We start from the raw sequence: 15131 nt of genomic DNA, 5'->3' as shown, positions 1-15131 counted from the left end.
ATTTCTTTCTTTATTCCTTCCTTGACCAAGTTATCATTGAGTAGAGTGTTGTTAAGCTTCCACATGTACATGGGCATTTTATTGTTTATGTTGTTACTGAGGAGCAGCCTTAGTCCATGGTGATCTGAGAGGATACAAGGAATTATTTCAATCTTCTTGTATCTGTTGAGGCCTGATTTGTGATCAATTATACGGTCAATTTTGGAAAAGGTATCATGTGGTGCTGAGAAGAAGGTATATCCTTTTTTTTTAGGATAAAAAGTTCTATAGATATCTGTTAAATCCATCTGTTTCATAACTTTTGTTAGTCTCACTGTGTCCTGGTTTAGTCTGTGTTTGCATGATCTGTCCATTGCAGAGAGTGGGGTATTGAAATCTCCCACTATTAATGTGTGCTTTGAGCTTTGGTAAAGTTTCTTTTATGAATGTAGATGCCCTTGCATTTGGAGCAGAGAGGTTCAGAATTGAGAGTTCATCTTGGTAGATCATACCTTTGATGAATATGAAGTGTCCCTCCTTATCTTTTTTGATCACTTTAGGGTGAAAATCGATTTTATTCGATATTAGAATGGCTACTCCAGCTTTTTTCTTGGTACTATTGGCTTGGAGAATTGTTTTCCAGCCTTTTATTCTGAGGTAGTCCCTGTCTTTGTCACTGAGGTGGGTTTCCTGTATGCAGCAAAATGTTGGGTCCTGTTTACATACCCAATCTGATAGTCTATGTCTTTTTATTGGAGAGTTGAGTCCATTGATATTAATAGATATTAAGGAAAAGTAATTGTTGCTTCCTGTTATTTTTGTAGTTAGAGCTGTCATTCTGTTCATGTGTCTATCTTCTTTTAGTTTTGTTGGAAGATTACATTTTTGCTTTTTCAGGGATGTAGTTCCCCTCCTTGTGTTGGAATTTTCCATTTATTACCCTTTGAAGGGCTGAATTTGTGGAAATATATTGTGTGAATTTGGTTTTGTCATGGAATACTTTGGTTTCTCCATCTATGGTGATTGAGAGTTTTGCTGGGTATAGTAGTCTGGGATGGCATTTGTGTTCTCTTATGGTCTGTATGATATCTGCCCAGGATCTTCTAGCTTTCATAATCTCTAGTGAGACGTCTGGTGTAATTCTGATAGGGCTGCCTGTATATGTTACTTGACCTTTTTCCCTTACAGCCTCTAGTATTCTTTCTTTGTTTTGTGCATTTGGTATTTTGACTATTATGTGGCGGGAGGAATTTCTTTTCTGGTCCAGTCTATTTGGGGTTCTATAGGCTTCTTGTATGTTCATGGGCATCTCTTTCTTTAGGTTAGGGAAGTTTTCTTCTATAATTTTGTTGAAGATATTTACTGTCCCATTACATTGGGAATCTTCACTCTGTTCTATACCTATTATCCTTAGGCTTGGTCTTCTCATTGTGTCCTGGATTTCTTGGATGTTTTGGGTTAGGGTCTTTTTGCTTTTTTCATTTTCTTTGACTGTTCTGTCAATGTTGTCTCTGTTATCTTCTGCCCCTGAGATTCTCTCTTCTATCTCTTGTATTCGGTTGGTGATGCTTGCATCTATGTTTCCTGACTTCTTTCCCAAGATTTCTAACTCCAGAGTTGTCTCTTTTTGTGATTTCTTTATTGTTTCTACTTCCATATTTAGGTCCTGGATGGTTTTACTCAATTCCTTCACCTATTTGTTTGTGTTTTCCTGCAATTCCTTAAGAAATTTTTGAGTTTGCTCTTTAAGTGCTTCTACTTGTTTACTTGTGATCTCCTGTAATTCTTTATGGTTTTTTGTTTGTTTGTTTGTTTGTTTGTTTGTTTCCTATTTAAGGGTTTGTACCTCTTTACCTGTGTTCTCCTGTATTTCTTTAAGGGAGTTATTCATGTCCTTCTTAAGTTCCTCCATTAGTGTTGTGATTTTAGATCCAATTCTTGCTTTTCTGGTGTTTTGCTACGGTGGGAGTACTAGGTTCTGATGAAGCCAAGTAGTCTTGGTTTCTGTTGGTAGGATTCTTGCATTTGCCTTTCACCATCTTTTGATTTCTGGTGTTAGATGTTCTTGGTGTCTTTGACTAGAGTTTGTCCTGTCCCTGCTACCCTGCAACTCTCCTGTGACTCCTGAGGCTTGTGCCTCCCTGCTGGTCCTGCCTTAGAAAGTCACTGGAGAGCTCTGGGTTAAAATACTCCCTGGAGGCAGGCCCTCCACTTGCATGGAAGGGGCAGAGAGGGTCACTAATCCACCTCTGTCACTTGGAAGCTGAGAGGATCTAGTCCCTGCCACCCTGCGACTCCCCTGAGACTTGTGGGTCCTGTGCCTCCCGGCTGGCTGGTCCCATCTTAGAAATTTACTGAAGCAGTTATATTTTCTTCTTGCTTTTTCTTTGACAAGCAAATTGTTGGATTTATTTGTGTAAATGGTTTAGCTTCATGTTCTTAATGGTGGAATATACCTTCTTCTCTCTCAAATTTCTATTTCATGGGGTCACATATAGGAATGGAAGAGGTGATGGCTAGCATACTGCTACATGACAGGACCCATGGCTACTTCCTATTCAATTCATTCTTCACATTTCAAAGGTGCCTCTTCATAAGTTCTGCTCTTTCTATGCTTCATGTGCATGTCCTGTCCCATTCCCCAGCCCCCTCCTCTGTGCTCTCATATTCTATCACATCACATCATTTATTCCTTTTATCCCACGCTGTAGAATTTACTTGCTGCATTATCTCTTCATTTGTTTCGTTCTCTCTGCATAGAACATGTTTCATAAAGTAAACAAAACTTGTTTCCTCTTGTACCTTCTATGAGAGTATATTAGCCAGCATGTGATATAAAAACATTAAATAAGTGGAGGCAAAAAAGGAGCATGAAGACAGGTGTCCAGTGTAAGCTGGCTTTTTTTCTATCGTAGTCAAAACCACAGTTTAGATGGTTTCCTTAGTAAAAGCAAATTTCCTCTATAGTAGCTGATCTACTAAAGTACTAGCTGAGTATTTTGTTGAAAATAGAACAAGCATGGCTGGAAAAAATGGCCCAAATTTGCAATTTGTAAAAGGAAATAACTTAAGAATGGTCTATTGTGTCAACTCCAGGACTTAATTTAGAAATCTGATTACTCATGGGATTGAACAAGAGCTGATGAGGAGATAAAGCTGCAGCCAAAGAGACTTCATTTCTTCCTTTGTAATGAGACACCTTGAATATCCAGCTGAAGCTGCTGTGAATTAATCCAATTAAAGGCCATCTTTCATGGCTACTGTTGGTTCTTTTGTGAAAGTTCACATATATGTGAAGAAAACTTATTGTTAATAGTTTTATTCATTCTAATCCCCATGGGGAAGAGCACCTTCACAGGTGAGGTAACCATCTACAAATAGAATTCCTCTATCCATGGATCAGTATGTATATATATTTAGAGAAGGATGGAAGGAATTATCTTTTTTTTTCTTTGTATTGAAAAGCTAGTTGATTGAATACCTTCCCCAAGGATTCAGCTATGTTAATAACATCGGCTCTGGAATCTAAGTAACAAGTTCAATCCTGGCCAGTCATTAACTGGAATTAGGACTCTACAAGCCTCAATTTCCTCTGCTAAGAGAAGGAGTTGATATGATAATGGGATGATTTATAGAATTGGACACACACACAAACACACACATACACACACAAAAACACACACAAACACACACCTACACACACCTGTGAGATATAAGACAGTCACATCTAAGTAGTGAATAAAATACTACTCTCAACTCAAAAGCTGCTGTAATTTGAACCTGTCTCCTAGGTTCATGTGTCAGTCTATTTTTAGTAAAAATGATTTTTGAGATACTACAATTATATTATTTCACCACTCCTTTCCTGAGGAGTGTTTGCTATGAGATTGTATCATGTGTTAGACTTTTAGTCCCTAGCACAATGAAGTTGTGACTTGAGACCTTTTAGAATTGATTAGGTCATTGTGACTCTTTTCCTTACAAATGAATTAATGCTGTAATCATGAGAATTGATTGCTGCACAAGAATGTGTCCCACACCCACCTTTTGCCTCTAGTGGGATAATGCAGCATGAAGGTTCTCATGTAATATAAGCTTCTTGCTTATGGTATTCTAGCCTCAAGACCTATGAGAATTAGCCTCTGTTCTTTTCCAACTGCCTAATCTTAGAAATTCTGTTGTAGTGCCATACAATTGACTTATTCACTCAGAAGTGGAAATTAGAGAAGTGATGGAGTGTGTATGTGGCCTCCCTGTGCTTTTGAAGCTGGGGCTTTTTGAAGTAAATATTTCTGCTATTTTCCAGGAGCTATGAAGAAGTAAGAATTAAGATGGAACTTTGATATGCTGGTGGATATGTCAAGTGGCAGGAGAGGCAGTTCTGGATCACAGAAAAATGAATCGGGCTGCTAGGGTGCCACTATGAGGCTGCAGCATTTGATGGCAATTACTAAATATTGCTAGTTTTCTGTACTTCAAAGGCGAATATTTGAAGTATATTCTTTTTTGAAATAAAAGTACTGCATTAAAAATCTTATCTTTGGGACATGGTTATATGAACGGAAATAAAACGAATTTAGGTACCTTTGTTCTTTGAGGCTCCCATGTTTCTTGGAGAGAGCACTTACATTTTATATTTTTCAAAATACCAAGTGAGCAGTATGACATTTATATGAAGACTTTGAAATTTCTCTAAAACCTCTAGGAAGGAAAAAAAAGGTATATAAAAATGTGTTCTATTCATAGATAGACATTAGATTGTATCCATACTTAAGGTTGTTATGTCCTCAAGTAGTTGACAAGGGAGATAAGAAAACATATGTCGTTAAAGTGATCTTACTTTATTTTAATTTTATGTATAAGAATAGTTGCCTGGGTGTATGTCTATGTACACTATGTGAGTCTGATGTCCACAGAGACCAGAAGAGGACATCAGAACTGGAGTTACAAATGCTTATGTACTGCCAAGTGTGTCCTCTGTAAGAACAGCATGTGTTTGTCAACAGAGTCATCTCTATAGCTCTTATAGCTCTTATACCTTATTTTTTAATACTTTCATTAGTAATTGAAAACCTGTAACATTTTAAATCAATCAAACTCTTAATACTGCAGGGTTTTCTTTGAGGATGTTGCTTAACTCAGAACCTCATGGTTTATTTCCATCAGTATTTTTTGCAAGCCACTATCAGTGCATTTTCTTGGGACATTTTCTTGGGACAAGCTCACACTGGACCTAATACTTCAAAGGATGACTATCAAAATGAGCAGAGTTTGTGGAAGATAACAGATGTTAGTCATGAGGAGTCTCAGAAGGTTTTTAGTTTAATTGAAGTATCCCTTCATTAATTTGTACTTATGTAAGTTAAATTTTAGCATTAGTTTATCTTCATGTAGAATTTTCCTCTAAGCATTTGTGATCCAAAAGTCCTTTAGGGAACTCAATTTGGGAATGGAAGTAAAACAAAACAAAACAAACAAAACAAAACAAAGCACAACACAAAAGAAACAAACAAAAACTCGAGACAGACATAACATGCAATATTCTTAAGTAATTCCTATTGTTACATTCCCTTTGAGTGGACATAGGTACCTGAATAGGCAGGTATATCCATCATTCATAGATGGATAAATGCTGCCTCTCAAAGTTGTTGTTCACAGATTCTGAAGAGATGGTTCAGCATTTTGTATTATTTTCAGTACCCACAAGTTGTCTCACAACTATGTATAACTTCAGTTGAAGGGATATGACACCTACTTCTGTCTTCTATGGGCACCAGGCACATAGACAGTGTATGTACGTATATGCAGATAATGTACTTATAAAATAAAATAAAAATAAATTTGTTAGAAAAAGTTATTGCCAGTAGTATTTGTAGCTTTGATGTGTGTTAAGACTATGATGATATGAATTTGTAGAGATCCACATACACAGCTCTCCTACATAGCCTTTATAGCTCTGTTCTTTGGTGTTTTAGTGTTAATAGGATCACATTTACTCTTTCCATGAGTGTAATGATGGCTGGAATGCTGGTATTCTTTGACTCTAAAGATTGATCATTTTAAAAGAGTCATGAGAAGATTTTTGCATTACCTCAGATGGCAACCACATGCATGTTTTGATGTTATAAGGTTTGATATAAGCTTTATTCATCAAGCAATTTTACTGATGAGTGTCTCTTTACAACCTATCCAAATCTTTCCTGAGTATGGTTTACTTGAGTGAGTATTTGCTGGCTGTATTCTTTCTGTTATGACCCTCAGGATTACCACTGTTGCTCCTGATGCCAGCTTTAGGTGCTTACCAGCTAGGGACAGGATGTTTTAATTAATCCTTCTAACATACTTGAAACATCATTATATTTTTCCATTAATAAAAGAATATGCTTTCTATTTCTTAATGCTATTTGTATCTATTGGATTTTCATGAAAGCTTTGAGTTAATTGGAAGATTATTACATCTTAGTGCTTATTTCTCAAGTTCCTAAAAGTCACTTATATCACTCAGTAAGGTGCTGCTGTATTTTTCAAGTAACTCTTTTACACAGGCAGGAGTCTGTAGGTGCTTTCAGCAGTAGGTGTGGTAGAGGAGCTTGTAACTTGTGCTTATTAAATGTGTGAACCTGAGGACTCACCCTACTGTCTCAACTTCTCTTGGTCCATTTGTATTGTAAAGAAACACAAGAAACCAAATAACTTATAAAGAACTGATGTTTCTTTCATATCTGAAGGCAAGCAAATAGAAGTTGGACTTTTGACAGATCTGCAATCTTTGAGGCCCATAGTCTCTGCTCCCCATGTGCAATCTAATTTCTAGGTCCCTACATAGTTAAAGTCAGAGCTGTGTTAATTGTTTCAGCCCCTTTGTACAGCTCTAATTCATTCTTTTGGTGGAGCACTCATAATAGACTAATTTCCCTAAAGGGCCTGATAGTAACACCACAGTGGGGATTAAGTGTCAAGGTAAATTTGGGAGAGGGTATATTCGAACTATACCTCAGCTGGATAGTAGTCATTTTTGTGAGATTAGATTTTAGAAAGCAGCTTCATATAAGGATCTTATTTGATCCTCTCAATTATTGTGAAGTGGATGCTCCCGTAATCTCCATTTTTGCAGACAGCTTCTGCCCAAGATGATCTTTTATCCCCATTGACGTGTCTTTAAATCCTGAACATCCTTCAAAGTCAGTTAAAATGTTACCTCTTCCCTATAGACTTTCTTGATCTCCCCATCCCACTGAAGGAAGTAAGCTCCTCTTTTAGTTGCTTTTACTTCTGCCTTGCAAAGGAAATGCATATTTTTGCATTTTATGTCTTTCTGAGACCAGATAACTATAGCACCCACCACAGTGACTACTAAATAGAGGTCATGAAAAAAGGCCATAGGCCTACTCTGTGTCTCAAACTTGTGTGAGTTACAGAAAGAGGGATTCAACAACACAGGTCTTATTCCTCTTAGCAAACATCCCAGGTATACTCAGACTACTAAGGAGTTGTAGTCACTAGATAATGAAACCCATATTTTTTTATTAGATATTTTCTTTATTTAAATTTCAAATGTTATCCCCTTTCCTGGTTTCTCCTCTGAAAAAAATCCCCTATTCCCTCCCCCTGCTCACCAACCCACCCTTTCCCTCTTCCTGGTCCTGGCATTCCCCTACACTGGGGCATAGAGCCTTCACATGACCAAAAGCCTCTCCTCTCATTGATGACTGGCTAGGTCATCCTCTGCTACATATGCAGCTGGAGCCACGAGTCCTACTATGCATACTCTGGTTGGTGGTTGAGTCCCTGGGAGCTCTGAGGGTAGTAGTTAGCTAATGTTGTTGTTCCTCCAATGGGGCTGCAAACCTCTTTCATTTCCTTGGCTTCTTTCTCTAGCTCCTTCACAGGGGACCCTGTGCTCAGTCCAATGAATGACTGTGAGCCTCCATTTCTGTATTCGTCAGGCACTGTCAGAGCCTCTCAAGAAATAGCTATATCAGGCTCCTGTCAGCCAGCACTTGCTGGCATCCACAATAGTGTCTGGGTTTGGTGACTGAATATGGGAAGGATCCACAGGTGGAGTAGTCTCTGGATTGTCCTTCCTTCAGTGAAATCCATATTTTTATTCCTAGAGTACCTAATCATATTAGGTCATATCCTCACTGCAAAACCCAGTATGATTGTAAGTGACCCTTGGTGCAAAGAATATTAGAAATGCCATGTGTGTGAAAAGCTCTTATTTCAATCTCCCTCTTTCTTCTCTTCTTTTCCTTGCACAAAACTGCACACTGCATGTGTGATGCTGCTGTTCTTGCTCAGATTTTCACAGGATGGCTTTTGTGACATTCACTAGTTCATATATGGTGCTGCCTTTTTACTTAAGAGGATCAAAAGGGGATTTAGACTGCAATTTATATTTTATTAAAACATGTGACAATGTTTTGCATTGTGGGTCATGCAGACGCTTCAACAGGGACACATTCACCTCTGCTATTTTACAGCATGTATCAGCATGTATCAGGTGTAGGTGCTCATCTTCTAAAGCTCTACGATCAAGTGGACAGATATATGTACCAGAAGCTATTTATTTTTGTAGGTTATAATCAACAGGATGCACAATTTCTTAGTGTTTTTGTTGTTCCAAACATGTTTGGCAATCTGGAGACAGACTCTTTAATTAAGAATTAAAATGTTCTTTTGTTTGTTTGTTTGTTTTTTTCGAGACAGGGTTTCTCTGTATAGCCCTGACTGTCCTGGAACTCACTCTGTAGACCAGGCTGAACTCAGAAATCCGCCTGCCTCTGCCTCCCAAGTGCTGGGACTAAAGGCATGTGCCACCACTGCCCGGCAAGAATTAAAATATAATAGTACCAGCGTTTCCAACTTTATACCACTTATAAAAGGGACATTACAAATTTCATTCTTAAGAAAATCAAATGGGAAATCCACAATAGTCTGCTTTCTTCCAGTTAACAAAAATAACACAGCTCCCTGATTAGAGGGGAAAGCCCATGCAGCTCTTCCGTATGCCAGTTTAGTTTTTATTCTGCTATAAGCGTTGATCAATGCTTGTTCCTTTCCCCTCTCTCTCCAAACAGAAAGAGGTCAGCATAAACTTGCTTGTCAAGGATCTGACAGAACAGATTTCCAGTGCAGGTTAGATTGCGTTGGAGTGTTCTCTCTTTACACATTGCCTTAGGTTTGAGATTTTTTCTTTTTAACTGATATATATGTATATGTACCATTTTCTCTCATGAAAAAAAATACAAACATAAAAATCTAGGTTGCTCCAAGAACTTTGAGGTTGTTCCAAGATCTTTGATGTATGGTTAACCAGCTTTAAAAAATAAAGAAGAATGAATCGTTCACAGATGAGAAGTACAAGGATAACTAGGAGATTAATATGTGAAGTCAGACATCTGAAGGCTTACTGAATACATTCAAAGAAAATAGCACAATTACAAGTGCATATTTTTATATGGATCTTTATTTTTATTAGATTTTAAATAAAACTAGGCCTATGCATCAAAAGTCATGGAAATTGAAGCAATATTTTTTTAAAATATACAGGTCAAGAGAAAAATATCTTCCCTCCTTACTGTCTAGGTGATTCAGGTTAATTATTTTTCTGACCTAAATCTTCTGGGAAATGACTTTAATTATCTTGTTAACCTTGCACGTGTAACAAAGTTTTAGTAAGCTACAGGATCAGAAGAATATGGTTTTTCGATGTAAAATCACTCCAGCCCTTTCCTGATGTGCTGTTCCTCATTTAACTAGTATTAAAGGGATTCCTTTGCCAAAATCAGTTCAGAGGCTTCTCATGACCAGGAGTCTCAGAGAAGCTGATCAAATGTGTGGGGTCATTTGTCTTTCTTCCCCTCGGGTAGAGTTTTGAGCCCAACTGCATGCTGTACGTGTCTTTTTCTGTTGTGGTTCTATATACTGCGCAACTTAAAACAGCAGCACATTTTGCTTTTCTCATCATTCTGGAGGCCGAAGTGCAAAATGATTCTTGCCGAGAGGACCACGCTGTGCCTGGAGCTTTACTGAGACTTCATCCTTGTCCCTTCTTACTTTCTGATGGTAGCTGACACTTGGGGTGTTTCTTGACCTGTATCTGCATTCCTCCCACTCAATTTCCACAATTTTCATGGTAATTTCTTAGTGTGTTTATGTCTTCACCTGATTTTTTTTTTCTTTAAAATTCCCTCTCTCTCATCTAAAATGCTGCCCCCTTCACCTCTGCTAGGGCACTCCCCCTTCCCCACTAGTATTCTCTCACCCTGTTGCATGAAGTCTGTACAGGATTAGGTGCATCCTTTCCCACTGAGGCCTGACATGGCATTATGCTACGTATGCGCCGGGGGCTTTGGACCAACCCATGTATGCTCTTGGTTGGTGGAGGCCCCATTTGGACTAAGGATCTACTCTAATCCAGTATGAACTCTTATTAATGAATTAATGTACAACCACAAAATTTCCAAGTGAGGTCATATTCTGATGTCCTGGGGATTGATTTCGATGCATCTTTTTTTTTTTTGAGTGGTGGTGGTGGGGAACAGTTTTCCTCCTATAAGTGGTTGTGTCTATTTTTAGCCCAGAAGTCTGGCTCACTGCCATTGAAAACTTCCACATTGTCACAGCTAATGATGGATTTCTTGTCATCATAGTAGCCCATTTTTTTTCATGTCATGGCCATGGCACTACATGTCTGAGAGCTCTGATCTCTGCTTGCTATAATGCCTATCATATAGAATTGGTGCTTATCGAAGTAAAAAAAACAAAAAACACCTATAGCTGTAAATGACTATTCCTATAACTACCCTGCATTTAGGCTGATCTGATGGGATAAATCTATACTATTCTTTGACTCCTTAATTTCATGTACTATGGTCCACCTGGAGTTTTCCAGACTTGTAACATTTTTCTTTTTAGTAGAATCTCCCAATTTCACACACGTTTCTATGCTTTTTACTCCCTCTAATAAATGCTAATATTTGCCTCATTTTTATCTCTGTGCGATATTTTATATCTCAACATCCTACCAGACATGCCATAGACATGAGCCTTAGGTTTAGATGCTGTTGCTGCTACTGCTCCTCTTCCTTCTCCCTTCTCTTTTTCTTCTTCTCCTTTTCTTTTTCTTGTTCTTCTTTTCTTCTAGCTGCTTCATCATCATCATCATCATCATCATCATCATCATCATTACCACCACCACCACCACCATCATCACCATCATCATCACCACCACCACCATCATCATCATCATCATCATCACCATTACCACCACCACTACCACCACCACCACCACCATCATCATCATCATCATCATCACCACCACCACCACCATCATCATCATCATCATCATCACCACCACCACCACCACCATCATCATCATCATCATCATCACCCATCATCTCCAGTCAAACATGTATTTTCTTTAGAGTCATGTTTGTGGTAAATCTATGCATGTTCTATAGCTCATAAATTCTCATCCTTTAGCTTTTTCAGTGATTGTCTCACCTTTTTAACCATCCAGTTACCGTACTATTTTGAACCAGCTTTCTGTCTTCAATCATTGCAGTGTCTTTCCTAGTTGGAATACACAGTGATCCTTTAAAATTGCATTTCTGAACACACATCTTTATTTCTTAAAACCCACCATCAGCACCTGCTTAAACCAGAATAAATGGTATGTTGTTCCCTGGGTAAAGTATGCAAGTTCATATTCCCGTGCTGCTTCTGCTAAAGTTTGAAATAAGCATCTAACATATTCCCTCTGGTTGGCATGTAATCAAGGCCCTTAAAATTCTTCTGAATGGTACTTCTCCAAGGAAATCTACATAATGGCAGCTCCTAGACTGCATTCTAATTGAAAATATTTTGGGAGACTCCGTGTTATGGTTTGTATATGCTTGGCCTAGGGAGTGGTATTATTAGAAGTCATGGCCCTGTTGGAGAAGGTGTGTTACTGTAGGTATGGGCTTTAAGACCCTGATCCTAACTGCCTGGAAGCAAGTATTCTGCTAGCAGCCTTCAGATAAAGATATAGAACACTCAGCTCCTCCTGCACCATGTTTACTTGGATTCTCCCATGCTCCTGCCTTGATGATAATGGACTGAACTTCTGAACCTGTAAGCCAGCTCCAATTAAATGTCTTCCTTATAAGAGTTACCTTGGTCATGGTATCTGCTCATAGCAGTAAAACTCTAAGACACTCTGATTATTTGAATTCAACTTACTTTTTCACTTTTATCAATCAATATAAAATCATAATTCTTCTTTGACCATTGTTTAATTGATTAAGAAAATTAAATGCATTAGTGCAGTTCTTTTGTCCCACTTGTAAGTGGATTGGAGCTACTGACTATTCTGCCAGCATCGTCAGTGATTAGTGGTTGGAATGTATGGCTGAAAAATTACTCCTGTAACCCTGTTTCATTTCAAGTGGAAAAGTGCTATACTAGATGGTCAACAGTAGAAATGATGGAGGCTGTCTGGAAACTGAACTGAAAGTCAGCTAATCAATCACCAATTTAGGGCTGTCATAATGACTGCATTACCTGAGTGAACTAGAGTGTTGTGAAATTGAGCTTGCTTATATGGACTGTCTGACCTCTGTGTCATCAGTTGTACAACAGTCTGATTGATTACTCTGTGACTGGCCTAAACTATCTGGAAAATGATCAATTTTCTGTCATGTATAATCCTGTCCATATTATAATGCAGGCAATTGCTTTGACTGCATTATGTGTAGGTCTCCATCACTGGTGAACAAGGTCACTGTAATTGGAGATACTTGTAGTGTTCTCATCATAAGGATAAGGAGGATTTAGATTTTAACATCGCCTTGAAAATGAATCATTTAATTAATCAGAGTATCCGTAGTTTAAGGGGTTGTATTCCTCTCTAGTGCTCAAAGAACCTGCTTGTATCATTTCAGCACCTCCATTGCTGACGTTTTTAATTGGGGTTTTTAAATATACTATGTGTTTTGCCACCTGCACAAACTTGACTCTTCTCTCTTATTCTTGGACTATAGTCTAGGTAATAAGTATTAATATTTAGAAAGTAAATGTTGCTTCAAATAAGAAATATCTGTGACAAAGAGAACTGTGTGGCAAGCAAAAGAAGCTCCAGAATAGTTGCTGGCCTATTGGTAGGGACAGAGTATAAAATACTGTTAAAAAAATTTTCAGCATTTTGACATGCTTGAAGACACCCACAGTTGACAGTAGAATTCAGGGGTGGAACATAGGCTAAGAAAAGGGCTAATCATTGTGCAGGGGTGGAACATAGGCTGAGGAAAGGACTAATCATTGTGGCACAGTTTGACAGATCGCTAGGATTTACTTCCTCATTCAAATTGTGAATAAAATGTTGCTATTACCATTTAACTTCTATAATCCTGAACTAAGACTTTGTGCAGAGTATATGAATAGTAGCAGTTCCTTTCAGAAATGCTGTGTAGCTAGACCTTATGATGGCTAAGTGTTATACACATTCTTATCTTCCACAAGCTTCAATTTACTATTTCAACCATCAGTTCTATGAAAATACTTCAGAAGAACTCTTGAACAGAAATTATGATAATTGGAGGCAGGGAAAGTACACATGGAAGAGGATTTTTTTTTTTTTTAATTTTAAACACTGTATACAGAAATCAAAAGTTCAAACAGTTTATGAGTAGTGATGGACGCAACTGAAAGAAAGGACATGTGAATTAGAAGCATTGCAGAGACAGGTCTCAGGAAATCTGAACCTATGTGAAATTGTTACTTCATAAATATGTCATTGATGAACTATATTTTAAGATAATGTCAGTAAAACCTTAGACCCAGATTGAAATTTAGACATGTTTTTGTATCCCAGTAATACAATTTATGTATACATACATAAATTCATGGGTTTCTCTCCCTGTCCTGATTCTCCACCACCCATGCTTCCCTCATCTCCATATTTATATTTATTATACTTCATTTATTAGAAATAAATAAATTTATGAATATTAGATAATATATTACATGAAGCAAAACTATTAATGCAATAAACTTTCTTAAAATTATTTTCTCGTGAGCCCTTAATTTTATTACTTGCTATGTACTTAAGAAAAAAAACACATAAATGAATATAAAACCATTATTAATATTAACCTTAAATAGAAAATAGCCCATATGTTGATAACAACGAAAATGGCCCAATGCACTCTGTTAACATAATAGAAAACTCTCTGCAATACAAGTGAACAATCAACTCATATTAACTTTGCTACATAACATTGAGTTAAGCTGCACAGGGTGCACATTCTGTTTGTACAGTTCCTTTTGTACTGTTGGACATCACCATGAAGTGCTTTGGGAAGGAGGGGAGCCATAGTGAGAGAGGAGGAACAGAGCTGCTTCCTGAAAACATTCGTTTTTGATCTGGATGGTAGGTATATCGATTTGTTCACTTAGTAATAATTCATGAATAATTTATACATTTTGCATATTACCTTTCAGTAAAATGGTTTTTAAAATAAAATTAAAAATAACCCTGAATATGAAAAATAATTAAATTACTATTTCTAGTAAATCATGTAATTATTCTCTTTTTAGTAGGCTTCTATTGTTTATTAGAATAAATACTCTCAAGACAGAGCTTAAAGAAAAAAAAACGGCAGGGATACCTATAATGTACAATGATATGCTGATGAGCTAATTTTATTTAATGAAACTATTTTATTTGTTTTATTTAGTTGTGTGATTTAATTTAATTTTCTGCTAAATAAGTTGTAGTGTATACCACATTTGCATATGTAACATACAATGGTGTATATAAAACATTGAGAGGTCAATTACAAACAGCATTTTGTCCATGTCTTTTTTTTCCCCCTCAACACAATGTTTTGATTCTTTGGAAATTACAACATCCAAGCCCTTTCCCCACCATTCCAAGAAAAAGAAACAAGTCCATCTTGTGTGTTATCTATATACTTATTGAAGCACGGCCAAACTTTGTGCCCTGCTTCTTAAATACTGAATTATTTCCCCTCCACACCCTTACCAGAAATCATCAACTGTGGAGAACTAAGTTCAGCATCCTTATCGCACTTTTAAGAGTATGGTAGAGGATTGCAAAATCGATCATCAATAGGAGGAGAGGACCTCGGCCCTGTGAAGGTTCT

The sequence above is a fragment of the Mastomys coucha genome, unplaced genomic scaffold, assembly GCF_008632895.1.
Source record: "Mastomys coucha isolate ucsf_1 unplaced genomic scaffold, UCSF_Mcou_1 pScaffold1, whole genome shotgun sequence".
In the NCBI taxonomy this organism is placed as follows: domain Eukaryota; kingdom Metazoa; phylum Chordata; class Mammalia; order Rodentia; family Muridae; genus Mastomys; species Mastomys coucha.
This window is presented reverse-complemented; position numbering follows the sequence as displayed.